Here is a 21,242-nt window from a genome sequence, read left to right as displayed (position 1 = left end):
GGCACGCGGGCTCCAGGGCACACAGGCTCTGTAGTTTGTGGCATGCGGGCTCTCTAGTTGAGACGTGCGAGCTTCTTAGTTGTGGCGCTCCGGCTTAGTTGCCCTGTGGCATGTGGGATCTTAGTTCCCTGACCAGGGGTCGAACCCATGTCCCCTGCATTGGAAGGTGGATTCTTTACCACTGGACCATGAGGGAAGTCTCTGTGACTGGTTTTCTACTTAGCATAATGTTTTCAAGATTCACCCATGTTGTAGCATGTATCAATATTTCATTCCTTTTTATAGGTAAGTAATACTGCACTATATGGCTGCACCACATTTTATTTATCCATTCATCAGTTGATGGACATTTGGGTTGTTTCCACTTTTTGGCTATTATGAATAATGCTGCTATGAACATTCATGTTCAAGTTCTTATGTGAACATATATTTCATTTTTCTTGGGTATATATCTAAGAGTGAAATTGCTGGATCATATCACTCTATGTTTAAACATTTTAGTAGCTGCCAACCTATTTTCCAAAGCAGCTGTACTGTTTTATATCCCATCAACATATATCTTTTCTTCTGCTCTCCCCAAATAATGCATATACTCCTAGGTAGGCACTGCCACTGAAGTATTATTAGCTGTTACCTTCATTCTTACTAGAATTACATAATGTGGATAATCACTGAAGAGTAAGAATACCATAGAATATGTTCTGTCATTTAGGAGGCTAGCTGGGAAAGAGGAAACAGGAGCTGCCCTAACCAACTTTTTCTTTCTGTCTCTGGGGCATTGTTGCCTTGCCACTTGAAATGATTTTGTCATCTGTCTTTGGTAGATTGCCTGTCCTTGTCTTAATAGTTATCATCTTTGACCAGTAATCAGTAACAGCTCTGAATGGTTTAATGTTTACCATAGTAGGGATGTTTGTCTTTATAAAAACCACTAACATTTATATAAATCAAAGTTTGAAAACTTATGGCCTATATTCTTTGATTATCATAGGATTAATACTTTACATTAATTCTAATATTAATTAAAAATAAAAATACAGGTATCTACCCTCTCTTGATAAGAGAGGAAGATCTTACAGAACCTGGCCTGCTTTTCCACATGGGATGGAGGCCTTGGTACTAAGTAACATTTAACAGCCTCCTTCAGAGGATTGTGTACTCTAATTTGCAGCACTTTCCTTGGCTTTTAGATTTACGTTATCTGCCTGACCCAGGTAGTCCTTGCAAGTGAATCCCATATTTTAATGTTACAAGTAACTTTTTTTTTTTGCAGTACATGGGCCTCTCACTCTGTGGCCTCTCCCGTTGCGGAGCACAGGCTCCAGACACGCAGGCTCAGCGGCCATGGCTTATGGGCCTAGCCGCTCCGCGGCATGTGGGATCTTCCTGGACCGGGGCATGAACCCGTGTCCCCTGCATCAGCAGGCGGACTCTCAACCACTGTGCCACCAGGGAAGCCCACAAATAACTTTATATAAGTAATCTCAGTTTGTCTGTGCAGCAACTCTCCCTTCTTCTTTCCAAACCACTCTTCAAAAAGGACGTCATATGACTGGCTAGTAAACATGGAAAAATGTCAACATTGTTGGTCGCTGGGAAACATATATACCAATGAAATCGCTAATCTTAAAAAGAGTGACAATACGAACCATTGGAGAAAGTATGAAGTAATTTGATATCTCATACATTACTGTCAGGGATATAAAATGATACAACCACTATGGGAAAGTATTTGGCAGTTTCTTAAAAAGATGAACATAAACCTACCTTATGATCCAACATTTCCACTTCTAGATACTTACCTGAGTTAAATGAAAACATGTCCACAAAAAGACTTGTACAAGAGTGTTCATTTCAGCTTTATTGATTATAGCATATTTGGAAACAAACCAAATGGGTATTGTATTTGTACAGTGGAATGCTCTTCAGCGATAAAAAGGAACGGACCACTGCCACTTGCAGCAAGATGGCTGATCCCAAAAGCATGTTCGGTGAAAGAAGCCAGTCACAAGAAGTCTATACATCTCATTTTTATGAAATTCAAGATTAGGCAGAATTTATCTGTGAGGGTAGAAATCAGCATAGCAGTTAACTTGGGGTGGGGAGAAGGGTAGACTAGAAAGGGACATGAGGAAATTTTCTGGATTGCGGTCTGTATCTGCACTGTCTAATATAAGAGCTGTTAGCCACAGAGACTAGTAAGCACTTGAACTGTAGCCAATTCAAATTATGATGTGCTGCCAGTGTAAAATATACAACAGATCGAAGCCTTAGTATGAAATAATATATAAAATATCTCATTGATAATAGTTTTGAATCAGTTACATAACATGATAATATTTTGGATAGATTGGGTTAAATAAAATATATTCAAATTAATTTCATCTGTCTCCCTTTACTTTTTTTAGTGTGGTTACTAGAAAATTTTCAGTTGTGTATGTGGCTCACATTATATTTTTCTTTTTTAAAAAATTTATTTAGTTTATTTTTGGCTGTGTTGGGTCTTTGTTGCTGTGCATGGGCTTTCTCTAGTTGCAGCTAGAGGGGTCTACTCTTCGTTGCAGTGTGCGGGTTTCTCATTGCGGTGACTTCTTTTGTTGCGGAGCTCAGGCTCTAGGCGCTTGGGCTTCAGTAGTTGTGGCACGTGGGCTCAGTAGTTGTGGCTCATGAGCTTAGTTGCTCCGTGGCATGTGGGATCTTCCTGGACCAGGGATCGAACCTGTGTCCCCTGCACTGGCAAGTGGATTCTTAACCACTGCACCACCAGGGAAGTCTCTGTGGCTCACATTATATTTCCATGGTCTGCATCTTTTTTTTTTAATTTTTATTATTGAAGTGCAGTTGCTATACAATATTATATAAGTTTCAGGTGTACAATATAGTGATTCACACTTTTTTAAAGGTTATACTCCATTTATATAGTTTTAAAATATTGGCTATATTATCCATGTTGTACAATACATCCTTATAGCTTATTTTATTTTATTTTATTTTTACATCTTTATTGGAGTGTAATTGCTTTACAATGGTGTGTTAGTTTCTGCTTTATAACAAAGTGAATCAGTTATACATATACATATGTTCCCATATCTCTTCCCTCTTGCATCTCCCTCCCTCCCACCCTCCCCATGGTCTGCATTTTGATGGGCATGGTGGTTACAATAGTGTATACATTATCAGTATTCATTGAACTGTTATATTTTAATAAAAGAAAACTATAAAAGCTGCATTTTTCATGCTAGTGAATATGTTTGGCATTTGGTATCCATTATATTCTATATTGCACTTCATAATAATCTTGTAATGTAGGTGCTATTGCTCATGAGTCTGGGAAGTCAAAGTAACATCCAAATTAACATAAATATGTGATAACATGGAGATTCGAATACTCTTTGGTTTAACTATACTTCTTGTGCTTTTCCACTCTATCATGTTGCTTTTCCAGTTGTGATAAAAGTGTGAGTGTACTTTGGGGACAGTTTAAATTTTACTCCTTCAGCCATTGATTTCTAAACCTGTGCTCTGGGTGGTAGTGAATGAGTCATAATATTTCTGAAAGATAATTCTTTAACTGCATAGGAATCTAATAACATTGCTTCTGATGTTTCAAGGAGGAAAGTGACTTCCAGTCTAAACAAATTGCCCACGGTTGGAAGAGAAACAGCTTTTGGTGTGTGCAGAAATGAAAATCAATACATTGTACTGAAAAAGAGGGCTTATTCACTTTTAAGATTTTTCTCTCTTAAGTCCTGAGATGGGAATGTGAGGCAGTGCTAGCCCTCTGTTTTCTTAATCAGCTGTGAGTCTGTTGTAGCAAAAATTAATAGGCGTTGCGGGATCATGAAGAAAAGCTCTTTCATCTTGACCAGCTCCAAGAGGGTGTTATATTTTCAAAGCAGAGTATTGTACAATTGAGCAATAGATAAGGAGGGGAGGGGCCTTTCCTGGGGATTCTTGACCGCTGGAAGAGTTCACTTCAGGCCATTTGTCACAGCAGTTATTTTTCCGGAAATACCCTATGCCAAGGTTATGTTTTGGCTATTCTATCCTCTTTTATTGATTTATTTTCTGAAATCATGGGGGAAGGTAGTTCTCCCTGTCCTCTCCCATCATCCCAACTCTTTGTCTAGCTGCTCCCTCCTTCAGTGCATCATGGGGTGGGAATGATTTTCAGTGGGACTCATGTTTTCAGTGGGATTGTGTTTGGAAGGTTTAGGGAGTTAGTGTCGTATAAAAATGGCCAGTATAAATCCTGTATTTTGTTTAAGGATTTTTCAGTGTGATAAATATAATTTAATATGGAAATGTGATCCATTGTTCCACAGTAGGTTTTCTCAGCTATGTATAGTAAGGGTTCCGTAGCCTTCTGTAGATTCAGTATTTATTACTTTCTGGAACCTCTTTTGTTGTTTTTATGTTTCGTTTGTGGAGACATTTGAAGGTGGATTGCCTGTTCGACCTTGCAGAGGAGTTGATTAAGTTTCGTTTGCTATGCATTAGAGAAGGAATTTGCTGGTCTTTTTGAACTGAGCTCTACATTATTTGTAGTTGGGGCATGTTTTTTGATGCCTTCAGTTCTTCCTGGGCATGAAAACGCTTTTTGTACATTTGTTGAATCTATTTCCATGCTGAGCTTTTTATGTACTACACAATGACTCTTTGCAGTTGAAAGTTGTAGTTTGGCTTTATTTTTAACTTTAAAAGGACAGCAGGAACTTGCCTTTTATTAAACATTTGTGGACATTATAACATTTACTTTGTCACGCTGTGAGTAGATTTTTAAATATGGGTTTTCATTTTCAAAATAAAATTTTAACTGACTGTGGTAGGTTTGTATAATGGAATGCTATTCAGCACACGTGTGAAATGTGTGGGAAAATAAAAATATTGGCTTTTTCTCTTTAAATAGAAAAGATTTAAGTCAACTATTATTTAATTGGTTGTTTTAATTTCTTTTTACAGACAGTATTTGTAGAGTATGAAAAGTCGAGCACTAATCAAAAGAGAAAATTTTAAATTTGAGGTCTCGAAATTTTATCATTTCCTGTTTTTGCTTTTATGATTCAGTCCTCTCTCCTCTGCTGTCTGCCCTTTGCCATACCCAGATTTGCTATGATCTTTTAGATACTTCACTCTGAACATTTTACATTCTCAACTTTCGAAGTTATGACATTTAAGAGCTCCTTCTCCCCGCCTGTTCATTATTTTAATCCCATTTCCTGTTTATTTTGTGTTTAAAGAATTTTTGTATGAAAAGTTTTCCCTCTTGAATTGGAATCCTGGTCTCTGAGGATTATTAACTGATGTGAGTAGTCTGTGACCAAACAGGAACGCTGTTCAGGGTATCCAGCTGTGAGTTTCCGGCTCTCAGTCACAAACGCAGGGCATTCTTTAAAAGATCAAACAAGTTGGACACTAGGAGGGTTTTAATGATGCCAGTTAACATCAGAAGAGCTGGGCTCAGTGGTTGCAGATTGTGCTCATCTGAATAAATGCCACTGAGCTAGAAATAATGATGTGACTAAAATCATGCTAATTGTGTGCCATTCTGCCATTCCAGTGAATCAAATATATTGGTTTAAGCTTATTATACAAGGGGTGGGTTTTTCTTTGGGGGGTAAATGGGGACATGGGGTGTAGAGAGGGAATCGTTGAAGGAGGGTTGTAGATTAAATGACATTACATGTTTGAAAGGCTCTATGGATTTTGAGAAGTGATTGAAAGCATTATTTTGGTACCTTCCAAGAAATTTGCATATACCCTTAAGTGACCTAGAATTTTTGAAAAGCTTATTCATCATATACCCATAAGTGAACCTAGAATTAAACTTTTATTAAAAATGGCATTGTAATCTGTGGTGCTTAAACTCATCTCCATGCTATATAAATGTGTTGATCTTACCCTCTCATTGCCCAAGATAAAATATCGCTAAGAGACTCATTTCCAGAAATACTAATGTTGCCAGATTAGTCTTCACTTTGATTAGATGACTAAAATCATGTGTTAGTGAAAGGTGTAGGAAGTATTGGGAATTAAGACAGTAAGCTTTTGGTCAATCTTTGCATAGGTACAGAATTACTCGGAATGCCTCTTTAACATGCATACAAATCTAGAAGTAGTATTTAAAGGAGATAATGTATACATTTTGTTTTAAGGTTCTTTAGTTTTAAGTTGGAGAGACTTTTCAGAGTTGACAGAAAAGGATTTGTTCAAGCCTGTGGACTGTACTATTAATTGGCTGTCTTTCTAATGCCTTTTTTTATGTTTTCAGTATATATCACTTATCTTTTGTGATTTAGATGACTTCATACCATATAGGACCTGTTGTCTGGTTTTTGAGCTTTATTAAAAGCTGGGCTTAGATCTTCTCATAGTAGTATGATGGAACCTGTTGCTCTAGGTTCTAATTCAACAGTAATGAGTAAGATGTTCTCAGAGGTACCATTCTTTTGGCTTCAGAGCCATGGCACACTGCCTCTACTTATGTAAGTGGTCATTTGAACAATTAACTTGCTTAAACAATTGACAGGGTCATGTGACTTTGATCTGAAATTGTCAAAAACGGGTCAAACAAAAGAATGTCATTGACTTTGTTTCATCATGCTACACTTACAGCTTCAGTTAGAGTGTATTTCCTTCTCTTTCACTTGTTTGCCTCAGCTACTCTGTCTAAGTTATGGACTTCATAGAAAAATGAATGGCAGTGATTTCTAGTGTGTAGAGTAAGGTCTTCAAAAGTTTGTGGATAACTTGAGCTATGAAATCAGAATCTCTAGAGATGAAGCCTAGGCTCTCTATTTTTTAATGAGTTCCCCAGTGACTTTGATATCCAGTGAAGTTTGGGAGTATTGTCAAGAGCAGCAGTCTCTAAAGTGTTTTGTGTATAAGCCCAGCCATGAGGTATGGGAAGAAGATATTAGAATATTTCTTATTTATCTTTTATCTCAAAAAAGAGTAAAATTAGGCTCAAATAATATTTAATATATGGATTGATGGTTTCTTTACTTGCACTTCCATCAGATGGTCATGTATCACCTAGAGTAGCCAGGTATCCTAAAGGAAGAGTGGGAGTTCCACAGTGAAGACTGGCTGTACCATCATCTCTCCTTTGTTAGAATATGGCAATCCATTACAGTTTATGCATATGAGTTAAACGAATTTATAGGATATATACATACATACACACATACACATATATATAGTTGTGTCATTTTATAGATATTTACATACATATGTGTATATATATGTATGTGTGTATATATATACATATATATGTATATGGGGTTGTGTCATTTTATTAGACATGCTGATTCCCGATATGGATTGTTGAGAAGTTTATCTGAAGCACTGTTAACCTTGACTTTATGGAATTTCTTCATTCTTTTATGTATGCCTGAAGACAGCTATACACAAATTATTTGCCTTTTATTTTTTGAGCCATGTAATAGCTATATTTTTCTGACAACAGTGTCTTTTTAAGAAAGTTACAGCATTATTGAGATATAATTCACATATCATGAAGTTCACTCTTTTAAAGTGTACAGTTCAGTGATTTTTAGTATATTCACAAAGCTGTTCATTAACCACCACTAGCATTTTAATTAATTAATTAATTTTATTTTTGGCTGCGTTGGGTCTTCGTTGCTGCGCACAGGCTTTCTCTAGTTGCGGTGAGCGGGGGCTACTCTTCATTTCGGTGCATGGACTTCTCACTGAAGTGGCTTCTCTTGTTGCAAAGCATGGGCTCTAGGTGTGCAGGCTCAGTAGTTGTGGCTCACAGGCTCTAGCACAGGCTCAGTGGTTGTGGCACACGGGCTTAGTTGCTCTGCAGCATGTGGGATCTTCCCAGACCAGGGCTCGAACCCGTGTCTCCTGCATTGGCAGGCAGATTCTCAACCACTGTGCCACCAGGGAAGCCCCTATCAAAGCATTTTAAAATCATTCCTGTGGTAAGCTGAATAATGGCCCCCAAAGATATCCAGGTCCTAATCTCTGGGACCTATGAATGTCACCCTATATCATAAAGGGGACTTGGCATATGTGATTAAGTTAAGGACCTTGAGATGGGTAGATTATCCTGGATTATCTGAGTGGTATCCTAAATGTAATCACAAGTGTCCCTGTAAGAAGGAGACAGAGATTTGACTACAGAGAAGAGAAAGTGTGATGTGACAACTGAAACAGAAGAAAAGGTGATGTGATGATGTGAGGGAGGAATCATGAACCAAGGAATGCAGGCAGCTTCTAGAAACTAGAAAGGGCAAGGAAACAGATTCTTCTCCAGAGCCTCTAGAGGTAACCTTGAATTTTACCTTCATAAGACTCACCTGGACTCCGGCCTCCAGAACTGTAAGAGAATCAGTTTTTGTTGTGTTAAGCCACTAAGTTTGTGGTAATTTGTTACAGCAGCCATAGGAAATGAATACAACCCTCAAAGAAACCCCAAGCCCATTAGTAGTCACTTTCAATTCCCATCTTCCTACAGTCCTTGGCAACTATTTTCTGTCTCTATGGATTTGCCTATTCTGGACAATTCGTGTCAATGGAATCATATAGTATATGCCCTTTTGTGTCTGGCTTCTTTTACCTAGCATATTTTCAAGTTTCATTAGAACTTCATTCCTTTTTATGGCTCTATAATATTACATTGAATGGCTGTAGCACATTTTGTTAATCCATTCGTCGGTTGATGGACATTTGGGTTGTTTCTACTTTTTAGTTATTATGAATAATGCTTCCATGAACATTTGTGTACAAGTTTTTACGTGGACTTATGCTTTCAGTTCTCTTGATATGTATCTAGGAATAGAATTTCTGGGTTTTATGATAACTATTTTTAACTTTTCAAGGAACTGCCAAACTATTTTTCCAAGTGGTTGCACCATTTTACATTCTTGCCAGCAATATGCGAGCGTTCACATTTGCCACATCATTACCAACATTTGTTATTGTCTGTCTTATTGTCTGCCATCCTATTGGGTATGAAGTGATATCTCATTGTGGTTTTGATTTGCAGTTTCTTATGGTGTTGAGCATCTTTTCATGTGCTTATTGGCAGATTATATCATTTACAATATTTTATACTGAGATTGAATGTGTCCCTAAAAGATATTTGTATTACATAGAGGTTTCAATGGTTTTGAACTTAAACATGTTTTATTTTTTTCAGTAAGAACAGTTGTTTTAGATTTTCCTACTTTGCATAATATTTTCATTCCTGTAATTCATGTGTATAAAATAAATATAGATATATGCTGGTGTGCTGAATTTTTTTTTTTTTTAACCAGTAGAGATGTACAAATGATCATGCTTATAGGTCACTGGTCTAGAGGATGCTCCAGTGGAACTTATGTTAAGATGTCTTACAAAGGTGCTGCAACAAGCCATCATTATGAAGAGATCTACTAAAGACAACTCTTTTTCTCAGATTTTGTTTTGTTATATGATATGAAAATGCTTTGAAGGAGTAGGGACCTGACTCTAAAAGAAACTAGGATATATCATTCACTGAGAGGAATTGCCTTTAATGAGTAGTTTAGGAACAAATATCATTATGTAACAACCACAAAAACAGGGAAAACAGCTATTCCATTTATTGAGTGCCTCTTGCTGTCAAGGCACCTACACTAAGTGTATGACATACATTATTTAATTATTACAACATCTGTTTGAGTTTGGTGGTCTTGTCCTTATTTTATACATGAATAAGCTCAGACCCACAAAGTACAAGTAATTTTCCCAAGGGCATGGAGCTAAGAAGAGGCAGAGCTGGGATTTAAAAACAAGGCTAATCCCTTGCCTTTTATTCTGTATCATATGATGTAATTAATTTGTCACTGCTTTTCCCATCCCCCACTCCCTTGCCCATTTCTACCCCGAAAGGGAGGGAAAAGCGGTAGCCTAATGCCACTTGATAAATAAAAGGAGCTGAAGAAGAACAGCTTAGAGATATAGAGAGCAAGAGAGTTTGCATTTAACCACAGAAAACTAAAGAACTGCTTAGGATTGGCTAGGGTTTAGAGTCAGCAGTTGCAGAACAGTATTAAAGAGGGGCCTGATTCTAAGTTACAAGTGGAAGACGTCCTTGGGCCAGGCAACACAACCTGGTTTCTGAGCCAAACCTATGGAGGAAAGGATAAACTGACAGTTTTTATTTATATTTACTTATTCAACTAAAATTGTGTGTCTACTGTGCACAAGGCACCATTAGATGCTAGAGATACAATGATGTAAAGGAGAGACATAGTTCTTACCCCCAGGAAACTTTCATTCTAAGTTGGGGGCCCAGAGCAGATGATACTTTACCATTTGTGGTACAGCTACTTATTTGCAGTTGTGATAAATCCTACAAAGCAGGAGTATAAGTTCTGTTAGAAAAGTTTAGTGAATTTAAGGTAATCTAAGAATGCTAGTAAAATTCTTATTATTAGGGGGACATTTCCTAGTTAAGTTAATAATGAAATTTATTGAGTGATTTGTTTCTCCTTTGTGAAATTTTCTTACCCATTAGGTTTGTGTCCTTCCCTCTTTGCCCCATGGCATCCCTCTGTATTTAAGCATAACTTACTATAAATGTTTGTTTCCTTGTTTACGTTTCTGTGAGCTACTTTGGGGTGTAATAAGCTCTTTTTATTCATCTCTAGTCCTAGTTCTTAACAGCTTGTTTATGAGACCTCTTGCATTGCCCAGGAAAGTTATAATTTCATATTTTCTATCCCAGTGTCTCAATGAATTTTTACTTTTAGAATATGCATATTGAGTTTTTACAGTATTTTTTCTTGCACAGCTCGTTTGTTGTTCAAAATTAGAAGAGAAGGATAAGCAAAATTTGAAACACAAAAATTGCACATAATGTCACTATCCAGACATGACTCTAAACAATTTGCTATATATAATTTCATATCTTTTTCTATACGTACATGTATATCTATGGATTTTTTAAAAATGAGATTGTATTGAGCATACTGTTTAGTATAACCTAATTTTTTCATCTTAATGTATTGTGTACATCTTTTCCTGGCATATGTACACACGTATTTTTTATGCCTACATAGTATTTCATTGTACATTGCATTCTTCATACTTTTACCAATCTTCTATTGATGGATATTTTGTTTGTTTTCAATTTTTTTTATCATCTTCAGTGCTGTGATGATCATCCTGAGAGCTATCCTTAGCACTCACCTCTAGTTATTTCTTAGAATAAATTTTTAGAAATGAAATTGCTAGCCCAAGGGTATATAATTACCATCTGTAAAGATGTCTACCTGTTGGATTCCTCCCTGCATTATATGGTAGTGCTGCTTTACTTATACTTTTTTCTACATAGGATATGAATTATTCATATGTCTTGATATTTGTTTTGAAAAACATGGTTAATTGTTATAACTTAATTCTTCATTCTTTCACTTATGTACTAAATGTGACCCTGGCTGTGGGTTTGTCATATATGGCCTTTATTATGTTGAGGTAGGTTCCCTCTGTGCCCACTTTCTGGAGAGTTTTTATCATAAATGGGTGTTGAATTTTGTCAAAAGCTTTTTCTGCATCTATTGAGATGATCATATCGTTTTTCTCCTTCAATTTGTTAATATGGTTTATCACATTGATTGACTTGCATATATTGAAGAATCCTTGCATTCCTGGAATAAACCCCACTTGATCATGGTGTATGATCCTTTTAATGTGTTGTTGGATTCTGTTTGCTAGTATTTTGTTGAGGATTTTTGCATCTAAGTTCATCAGTGATATTGGCCTGTAGTTTTCTTTCTTTGTGACATCTTTGTCTGGTTTTGGTATCAGAGTGATGGTGGCCTTGTAGAATGAGTTTGGGAGTGTTCCTCCCTCTGCTATCTTTTGGAAGAGTTTGAGAAGGATAGGTGTTAGCTCTTCTCTAAATGTTTGATAGAATTCGCCTGTGAAGCCATCTGGTCCTGGACTTTTGTTTGTTGGAAGATTTTTAATCACAGTTTCAATTTCATTCCTTGTGATTGGTCTGTTCATATTTTCTATTTCTTCCTGGTTCAGTTTTGGAAGGTTATACCTTTCTTAGAATTTGTCCATTTCTTCCAGGTTGTCCATTTTATTGGCATAGAGTTGCTTATAGTAGTCTCTTATGATGCTTGGTATTTATGCAGTGTCCGTTGTAACTTCTCCTTTTTCATTTCTAATTTTATTGATTTGAGTCCACTCCTTTTTCTTGATGAGTCTGGCTAATGGTTTATCAATTTTGTTTATCTTCTCAAAGAAGCAGCTTTTAGTTTTATTGATCTTTGCTATTGTTTTCTTTGTTTCTAGTTCATTTATTTCTGCTCTGATCTTTATGATTTCTTCTCTTCTCCTAACTTTGGGTTTTGTTTGTTCTTCTTTCTCTAGTTCCTTTAAGTGTAAGGTTAGATGGTTTGAGATTTTTCTTGTTTCTTGATGTAGGCTTGTATTGCTATAAACTTCCCTCTTAGAACTGCTTTTGCTGCATCCCATAGGTTTTGGATTTTCGTTGTCAAAACAAAACACGTTGTCGTGTTTTCGTTATCATTTGTCTCTAGGTATTTTTTGATTTCCTCTTTGATTTCTTCAGTGATCTCTTGATTATTAAGTAACGTATTGTTTAGCCTCTCTGTGTTTGTGTTTTTTATGTTTTTTCCCCTGTAATTGATTTCTAATCTCATAATGTGTGGTCAGAAAAGATGCTTGTTATGATTTTAATTTTCTTAAATTTACTGAGGCTTGATTTGTGACCTAAGATGTGATCTATCCCGGAGAATGTTCCATGTGCACTTGAGAAGAAAGTGTAGTCTGCTGTTTTGGATGGAATGTCCTATAAATATCAATTAAATCCATCTGGTCTTTTGTGTCATTTAAAGCTTGTGTTCCCTTATTAATTTTCTGTTTGGATGATCTGTCCATTGGTGTAAGTGAGGTGTTAAAATACTCCACTATTATTGTGTTACTTCTGATTTCCTCTTTTATAGCTGTTAGCAGTTGCCTTATGTATTGAGGTGCTCCTATGTTGGGTGCATATGTATATTTATAATTGTTATATCTTCTTCTTGGATTGATCCCTTGATCATTATGTAGTGTCCTCCTTGTTTCTTGTAACATTCTTTATTTTAAAGTCTATTTTATCTGATATGAGTATTGCTACTCCAGCTTTCTTTTGATTTCCATTTGCATGGAATATCTTTTTCCATCCCCTCACCTTCAGTCTGTATGTGTCCCTAGGTTTGAAGTGGGTCTCTAGTAGACAGCATATATATGGGTCTTGTTTTTGTATCCATTCAGGGAGCCTTTGTCTTTTGGTTGTAGCATTTAATCCATTCACATTTAAGGTAATTATCGATATGTATGTTCCTATGACCATTTTCTTAACTTCTATGTGTTTGTTTTTGTAGGTCCTTTTCTTCTCTTGTGTTTCCCACTTAGAGAAGTTCCTTTAGTATTTGTTGTAGAGCTGATTTGGTGGTGCTGCCTTCTCTTAGCTTTTGCTTGTCTGTAAAGCTTTTGATTTCTCCGTCGAATCTGAATGATATCCTTGCCAGGTAGAGTAATCTTAGTTGTAGGTTCTTCCCTTTCATCACTTTAAATATATCATGCCACTCCCTTCTGACTTGTAGAGTTTCTGCTGAGAAATCAGCTGTTAAACTTATGGGAGTTCCCTTGTATGTTATTTGTCATTTTTCCCTTGTTGCTTTCAATAATTTTTCTTTGTCTTTAATTTTTGCCAATTTGATTACTGTGTGTCTTGGCATGTTTCTCCTTGGGTTTATCCTGCCTGGGACTCTCTGGGCTTCCTGGACTTGGGTGGGTATTTCCTTTCCCATGTTAGGGAAGTTTTCAGCTATAATCTCTTCAAATATTTTCTTGGATTCTTTCTCTCTCTCTTCTCCTTCTGGGACCCCTGTAATGTGAATTGTTGGTGCATTTAATGTTTTCCCAGAGGTCTCCTAGGCTGTCTTCATTTCTTTCATTCTGTTTTCTATATTCTGTTCCGTGGCAGTGAATTCCACCATTCTGTCTTCCGGGTTACTTATCCGTTCTTCTGCTTCAGTTATTCTGCTATTGATTCCTTCTAGTGTATTTTTCATTTAAGTTATTGTATTGTTCATCTCTGTTTGTTTGTTCTTTAGTTCTTCTAGGTGTTTGTTCTTTAATTCTTCTAGGTCTTTGTTAAACATTTCTTGCATCTTCTCGATCTTTGCCTCCATTCTTCCTGGCATGTGTTTATGGGTTTTGTAGTCATCACCAGCCATATATTTAGTTGATATGGCAGGAGTAGTTGTTAATTCCTGGCTTATGCTCTATTCAAGGAGGAACAATAATCATTCCGAGCAATGAGGTTGTATAAAAAATTCTGTGGAATTGTATTAGGTTTGCCATGTATGGTTGAAGATTTTGGGCTCCATTTTGTAAAATAGGAACAGCTATGGTAAACTTCGAAGTTTTCATATAAAACAATATTAGTTTAGGTGGGTGGGCAGAAGAAACTTAAGTGTCAGTTTTTACCAAAGTTTGAGCACCTTGCCTAATGTCATTTTAAAAATACAGTAATTTTAGGTGCCATATGAAAGTAAATGTTTATGTAATCTGTAGGGAAGTGGAAGAATCAATTAAAATTAATTTTAATTATAGAAAAATGATTAAGGCTTAAACTCATAAAATAGATATATATTTCCCTTAATCTATGACTCAAATATTGTATGTACATAGTGGGAAAGTCAGAAGTTTTGACTGAGGGAAAAAAGATTAAAAATCATGTCTAAACCAGAGTATATGTATAACAAAGAAAGAGATCATACTATAGATATTCTTTTGTAACATGTTTTTATTCAGCTAGCAGTTTATCATGGACACAGAGTCATGTGATAATCTACTTCTGACAGCTAATTGAATGAGCATGTGGCTGTCCTGTATTTAATGAATTTCCTATTGTGGGATACTTAAATTGTTTTCTGTTTTGATTTTGACTTTTCATATGATGCAGCACACTGTGATAAATTTTTTTTATTGAAATATAGTTGACATACAAAATTATGTTAGTTTCAATTGTACAACATAGTGATTCAACATTTAACTACATCATGAAATGATCAAGACCATAAGTCTAGTAACCATCTGTCCCCATGCAGAGTTGTTACAATATTGATGATATTTCTTGGTGTGTAATACATCCCTGTGACTTATTTATTTTCTCACTGAAAATTTGTATCTCTTAATTTCCTTCGCCCACCCCCCACACCACCCATTGGTTCTATCTATGAGTCTGTTTTCATCTTGTTTTGTTTGTTTTTTGGTTGTTAGATGCCAAATGTAAGTGAGATCATACAGTATTTGTCTTTCTCTGCTTGACTTATTTCACTTAGCATAATATTCTCTAGGTTCATCCAGATTGCTGCAAATGGCAGTATTTCATTCTTTTTTATGGCTGAGTAGTATTCCATTGTATAAATATACCACATCTTCTTAATCCAGTCATGTATTGATGGGCACTTGAGTTGCTTCCATGTGTTGGCTATTGTAAATAGTGCTGCTATCAACATTGTTGGGCATGCATCTTTTTGAAATAGTGTTTTCATTTTTTCTGGATTATATATCTAGGAGTAGAATTCCTAGGTCGTATCGTAGTTCTATTTTTAGTTTTTTAAGGAACCTCCATACAGTTTTCCATAGTGGCTGCACCAATTTACATTCCCACCAGCACCGTACCAGGGCTCCCTTTTCCCCACATCCTCTCCAACATTTATTATTTGTAGACTTTTTGATGATGGCCATTCTGACAGGTGTGAGATGATACCTCATTGTGGTTTTGATTTGCATTTCTCTAATAATTACTGATGTTGAGCATATTTTCATGTGCCTGTTAGCCATCTGTATGTCTTCTTTGGATAAAAGTCTATTTAAGTCCTCTGCCCATTTTTTATGTTGTTTGTTTTTTTGTTATTTAGTTGTATGAACTGTTTTTATATTTTGGAAATTAAGCCCTTGTTGGTTGCATCATTTGCAAATATTTTCTCCCAGTCTGTAGGTTGTCTTTTTGTTATAGTGATGGTTTCCTTTGCTGTGCAAAAGCTTTGCTTTTAATTTTGTATCTGCTGAACAACTTTTCAGCAGTTTTTTTGGGGGGGTGGGGGGGTTTAAGCTATTTTGATTGAATTTCTGTTATTTTTCTTTTTTTACCTTGGAGTCTAAATTCCATTTATCTGAACAGGGGAAGGAACTGGCCTTTAAAAAAAAAAATCCCTCTGGTTATTTGGGGGAATAAAGCACTAATTTTCTTGTCAAAGGATATTTCTAACACATTCTTACTGTGAGTTTGCTAGTTCATGCCAGGAGAGTGTCCAACATGAAATAGATAATTAATTCAGACAGAATCTAGCAAAAATGAAAACTGAACGTCCCTGCAGGGAGCTCTTTTGTCATTCTTTCTGTTCCTGCAGAGAAATCAATGGAGTTTACATTGGAAGATATTGTTCCCTTTAGGGGGAGGTGTCTCAGGGAAACTGCAACTTCTGACATGGCGGAATAAAAGAGAAACCTAAAATCCCAGGCCGCTGAGTAGTGATTCCCTTGGGTGGCTTGATAATCTAGATCAGTCTGTTTAGTAAATGCCTTACTGTTTTTACTTGTAGCACTTATACAGTTCCAAGCCTCTTCTATTCAGATATTAGAATTATAAGTCTGTACTACAAACTGCCAAACAGTTTTTCTGTCACGCCTCCTTTAGAAATAGCATTGTGATATTAGGGATTGTTAGTATGAGAGTAGCTTTACCACATCAAGTACACATATTTTTGATTCATTAAGCCACCATTTGGGATTTAGATATGTGCCTTTACATTATTTGCCATCAACAGTACAGAAGTTGAGCAACTCTAATCATCAGAATTACTGTCCTTTTGATTATAAGGGAGTTGAAAAAAGGCAACTCAATATTTATTCCTATTTTTTTTTTTACAACACTGCTTTGATAATACACTAGTCTCAGACATTAAAAGACTGTGAAATTGTTTAAATAAACCTGTGCTAGTAATTTTTTTATACCTATAACCTTTAACCCCACATTATTAGGATAAGAAAGAATGTTATTTTTCCCATTGTTTCTGCTCCGTTGATGATAGCTCCTTAAACTCCCTCTTATCCCATGTTATTGTATTTTGGTAAAGAAGCATCCTGTTTTATGAATTGTGTGTGCTGAATTAGCTTAAGAGGGCTTCGCTGCATGGTGATGGCTTGAGTCCTCTAATTATGAAGGCAGTTTCTTTTACCTTCATTATGAAAAGGGCAAATAAGGCGGTTTTCATAGCCTAAATGTTTTAAAAAAGCTTTCCCTCTGTTGGAGTAAAGCATCAGGACAAAAGGAGTAGGCTCTTCTTGGGAATTTCTAGAAATACCTTTTGGAGGTAAAATTATAAGATAGCTATCTATTCCTCTGTGAAGAAACAAATTCATTCTTACAGCTCAAGAACTGAAGCAAAGACTCTGATTCTTTTGCGATTCATTATCTTTTCCATTGGCAAGCTTCTTTTACACTGTATAAAGCACATTTGCATACAATTGCCTCAGTATTGCCTTTACTGTTAACCTTGTGCTATACATAGTGCAGGTGTTAGTAATATTATTTCCATTTTGCAGCTGCGGACACAAATTGAAGGAGATTAATGACTTTGCCATAGTCCCACAGCTACCAAATGGGAGAACCTGGGGTTTCTGACTCTAGTCATGTGCTCTTTACAGTATATCATGTTGCATTGGATCTTCATAATCTGTGCTGTTTAGTGTCGCTAAGGTTCTTGTGGAAGAATAACATGGAAAAAGTATCATTCTCCCCAAGAAACAAAAATGGCAACAAAATATACATAATGTACGCATTCAGAATGGAATGAATTCTCCAAAATCTCGCAGACAAACTAAGCAAGATGTTCTGAGTCATTAGTCGGTAAATATTCATATGCTATATATGCATAATACCTAGGTTTTGTTCCTTCTATTTTGTTTGTTTTTGCTTGTTTTGCCCTTACTGTTGAATTGTGGGCTTAGTATTGTAGGCTGATAGTTTTCCTTGTATTTTATTTGTTTTTGCTTGTTTTGTCCTTACTGTTGAATTGTGGATTTAGTATTGTAGGCTGATAGTGTTGTAGGCTGATAGTTTCTGTGGATTTAGTATCATAGGATTTAGTATTGTAGGCTGATACTGTTGAATTGTGGATTTAGTATTGTAGGCTGATAGTTTCCTGTGGATTTAGTATTGTAGGCTGTTAGTGCTTTTAAGATCTTATTGCACCGTCCTTTGGTCTTGTTAATTTTGAAAAGTTTGTTGTTACTCTAAATTGCTCCTTTGTAGATAGCCTATATTTTCTCCCATTTATCTCTGAAGATTGTCTCTTTGCCTTTGGTTTTAAACAGTCATATTATAATGTATAGACATATAAACTTACTTTTAGTGTGGCTTATTTGATTTTATTTTTCTGTGCAAATCATTTGGGTTATGTATTATGGGAGTGCTTTTTGAGAGTGGTCCAGGTGCCCCCAGCTCACTGCCATTTTTTGTTAATTTCTCAGCTCATTGGTTTCTAGTCCAACCATTACACTAGGGTGCAGCCCTTCAAGGGTGCTGGTTTTATGTGGGGGTCTCAGTTCCGACTCCCTTCCATCTATAGGATAAAGGCAGTATCTCCTCTTACCATGTGGACATTTAAACTCAAGCTATTAGGTTATGGAAACTGACAACTTCCTTTCAATACCACAATGCAGGTATTTCCCTCTTTGTTTCTGGCACTGGGTAATTAACCCCACCCCCATTTTTCCTTTTCGGCTCAGCTATATATAAAAGAATTTTCTTCTTTATCAGTCATTTCAGGTATGGCCCATCATGTTGCTGGAGCCAGAAGTCAGTCTATTTTTTGAAAACAGACAAGTCATTGGGTAATAAACAGTAGAGCCGAAACAAGCCAGTAAAGACCAGGAACATGAGCTTGACTAATCTGATATAATATGACAGATTGCACAGGTCAACAGGCTGGTGGATCAAATCCACAGGGTTCTAGGAGATGGACATAGCAAGATAGTAATAGGTTGAATTCAAAGCCCTCAGGGCTGGGAGATCTCTAAGATCTAGTCAAGAATAGCCCAGGGTTGGGAAGGTCAAAGGAAGCAGGCTTCTTTATTAGAGGCTTCCCTGCTCCTGATTATGTATAGGCAAGCCTGGATTTATGTATATTCCCTGCAGGTATACCTTGCTTACATTTAAGGCACAATTCATGGCTGGGATTCTGGAATATCTTCTCATATTCCACATGTAGAATACCATTTCAGGCACTAGTTTTCAAACTTTCTAGGAAGAAGACTTTTAAAAAAATTTGTAAATCTTTGAAAATACTTAGAGGATATAGCCTCACTCCCCACCCACCATCCATGGACAGGGCAAGCCCTTTTTGTACTCCCATAATTGGTGGCCAGAGATCTTTTTTGTTGATCTGCAAAGTGCATCAGAACATGTATGAGACCATACTTCCTCCTGGTATTTTGATTTACAGAAATGTTTGAATGACAAAGCTGTTGTTAGCAGACCTTACATCTGAGTTACAGTCCTTTTTCCCTCGTGCCTGCAGGATATTTCTTTCTAGGTGTCTTTCCATCCGCTCCAATTAAACATATCCATCCCCCATCTCCTGCAAAGGTGCTCCTTCTTCCGGTTTCCCCTCCATTTAATTATGTTGCTTTTTATTCACCCAAGTCTCTAGGCCCAAATCATCTCACTTCATTCTCCAAGTCCTTTTAATTCTTTTTTTCTCTATCTCAGATTTACCATTCCTCAGGCTCCAGTACCATCAGTAGTTGATAACTACAGATAATCTGATATAGTTATTACTGTGCTAGGTGAGCGGTGGGTGTGGGGGGGTGAGAACTGTAAGGTGTGGTCATTGTCTTTACAGAACTTAATATCTAGTTGAGAAGACAATTTATAGTCACAAAAAATAGTGAACAATACCAGGCAGTATGGAATTAAATGCTAAGTTGGGTAGTACAGAGTTTTAAGTGCTAGAAGTTAGAGGAAAGGAAGGGATAAAACGAGGGCCTGAATTGTAAGAGAACAGTTAATTGTAGAATTGAGATTTGAACTGTCTTGAAACAACGTAGGTTGGAATTAGATAGGAATTTAAAGTGAGGAGAAAGCATGGATAGTTAGTGAGTACATTGAGCATACAATTTTTGGAAAACTTTTGAGGTTCTTTATGTTAGGGACTACTGACAAATAGGAATTAGAGAGGTTCATGACTGCTTTGAGTTTGGCTATAAGACTACCAGAAGAATCTTTCAAAAATAGTATTTGAATTTAGTTTATTCCCCAACTCAGAAATCTCTGGAGGCTTCCTTTTCCTTTTGATTCTGATCCAAACTGCTTTGGTATTCTAGGTACTCTTTGATCCATCAGCCCTGCTTCACCAGGACTCGTGCTTTTTATGTCTACAGCTTGCTTTATTTGTGTTTGACTTATGCTTTCCATTTCCTCGTGGGATGTCTGCCTGATTTCTTTCCATTCCTTCTTCAAGTCCCATCTCTAGACTTTTTGCCTCCTGATACTGTAATGACTCCCACCCCCTGAAATAGCTTTACTCCCTGGGTTCCTCCTGAAACTGTTTTCTGTTGAAAATAAGAGCAAAAGCACTGAATCCAAGTTTTCTGAGATACACTTTTTGCTGTCTTCTTTGAGTCTCTCCTTAATCTGTGTCTTTAAATATATATTATTCATTTATCTTTGACATCTTTTCACTTTTTAACTCATGTAGTGTTTCCTAAATAATTTATGTTTGTAGATGAAGATAAATTGTGTGTGTTAATTGAAGCTTAAGAGAAGAGACTGTAGTGGTTTAGAAAGATTAATCCTGTTAAACTCTATCTGATTGATCTGTGTTGCCACTCTTCCTGCCTGAGTTTTAAAATTTTAATCAAATATCTGTAAGTGAAGAAATCATCCATTGTAGTTGGAATTGAACTTAAGAAGATATTTGAATATCCTTAAAAACAGATCTTGAGATGGCTTAAGAATACGTGGTTTAAGGGAATTGGGTCAAGCTGACAGTAACATTTTTGTTAGTTTTATTTTAGCATTTAACAGCCTCTTAAAAATCTGAAATGACTTTTTAAACAAAAGTTTTAAGTTATTATTTTAAATAATAAAATTATTCACCTACCTCATTTAGAAGTTTGTAAGATGATTTGAGAGTGTTTGATTTATGTATGCTAAC

The 21,242-nt window shown here is 36.3% G+C and overlaps 1 protein-coding gene across 3 annotated transcripts in view; it reads left to right on the top strand.

The window, feature by feature from the left end:
* FOCAD (focadhesin) overlaps nt 1–21,242 on the top strand; it is a gene marked incomplete at its 5' end in the record, with an annotated part of 286,040 nt that overhangs the window by 145,359 nt on the left and 119,439 nt on the right. The window lies entirely within an intron of this gene.

This window comes from Hyperoodon ampullatus (genome assembly GCF_949752795.1).
Source record: "Hyperoodon ampullatus genome assembly, chromosome: 6".
Classification (NCBI taxonomy): Eukaryota; Metazoa; Chordata; class Mammalia; order Artiodactyla; family Ziphiidae; genus Hyperoodon; species Hyperoodon ampullatus.
The sequence above is the reverse complement of the archived record's forward strand: the minus strand, read 5'-3'. Positions and strand labels throughout refer to the sequence as shown.